Below are 1,605 nucleotides of genomic sequence, written 5' to 3'. Positions count from 1 at the left end.
ATGTATGTATGTATGTATGTATGTATGTATACACACACACACACACACACACACACACACACACACACACACACACACACGTATATTTATAAGATGTCCAGTTTTAAGTTGGTCCCCCAGAACAGCCGCAGTCAAATGACCGAAACAATGTGAGATCCTTTATGTTTTACTTGTTTCAGTCATTAAACTGAAGCCATGCTTTTTTTATATATATATTTTATTTTACCCTTGTACTTATTCTACTGATCTCTCTTGTCGATCGGCTAACTTACAGAGACGAAAGCACACCAAGGCCGGTTGCCAAGCTGTGCGCATATTGTTGCATATTTATATGCAGCGATTTATGCATTATTAGCTTGGTAGAAGTTGTGGAAAACAGCCTGGGTTATGAAAAACAGCTTGTGTTGTTGAAAAACAGCTCATCGATGAACGCCATGGTTTACTACTACTACTACTACTACTACTACTACTACTACTACTACTACTACCAGGCTTAATTCAAGCTAAGAACGGAGGAAAATTCCTCCTTGAACAATGTCATATTTATACACCCTGGAGAGATCATACTAATAATGCATAAATCGCTGCTCATAAATATGCAGCAATGTGCAATTAGTGCGATCGAAACACGTGTCGGACAATTATTATGAATAAACCAACTGTAAATAAACATATAGTTTGAATGTTCAAATTCTTTATTCTCCTTATTGTGAATATTGTTCTTTACACTCTAAGTAGCCAAGATAAAAACTGTAGCATCGGATGGGAGTCAAAGGAAATTTACCATAAAACGCACCATCTGAAGGAACGAACCTGATAGATACCTGACAGCTGTGTTGAGACAGACTGACATGACCTTGATCTGCTACGTCAGAGGCCTTGCAACTAGAATTATCCTCCATACTTGTCTTAGCAAAGAGAAGGGTCCAATCAGAGGGCCCTGGTTGATCTGGACATGGTAATGTGAATTCCTTCTCCTCTCTGGTGAATTGCACAATCACTCTATTAACTGTAGAAAGCGGGATCCCAAGGTTTTCTACGATATCCACCTTCAGAATGACCCACAATACGGCCTCTTTGAAATTCAGACAGTTTCAAGGCTTCTTTTGTACATGGCATAATTAAACAGTCACATATAGAATCTGAGACATAAAAATGTCAATTAATAAGAAATATAAACCTTTACAAGTTAAAATAAACAGAAAACGATGTTTTATGGGGTGTCTATTTACTTCTTTTTGCATGTGTATATATATATTACTTATATATTCATATATATGTGTATGTAGGTATGTGTGTGTGTGCGTGTGTGTACATACGGGAAGGAGGTTTTTGATTAACTACCTAGTTACAAAAGTGTTATCTCTACGTGCCATCGTTTAGGCAACAGAAGATTAATACGCTCTGCTCTACTCTACATCTTGTATTGAGTACTTTTCCTTGTCCTACCGTACATACTACACACACACACACACATGCACAGATTGTTGAGAAACGTATAAAAGAACACTCGACATGTCATTGTGTTTAAACATTTGTATTAATTGCTGAGTCATACAATTCTGAGTCAATCTGTTCATTACATGTATATATATATATATATAT

This window comes from Octopus bimaculoides, chromosome 17 (assembly GCF_001194135.2).
Source record: "Octopus bimaculoides isolate UCB-OBI-ISO-001 chromosome 17, ASM119413v2, whole genome shotgun sequence".
In the NCBI taxonomy this organism is placed as follows: domain Eukaryota; kingdom Metazoa; phylum Mollusca; class Cephalopoda; order Octopoda; family Octopodidae; genus Octopus; species Octopus bimaculoides.
This window is presented reverse-complemented; position numbering follows the sequence as displayed.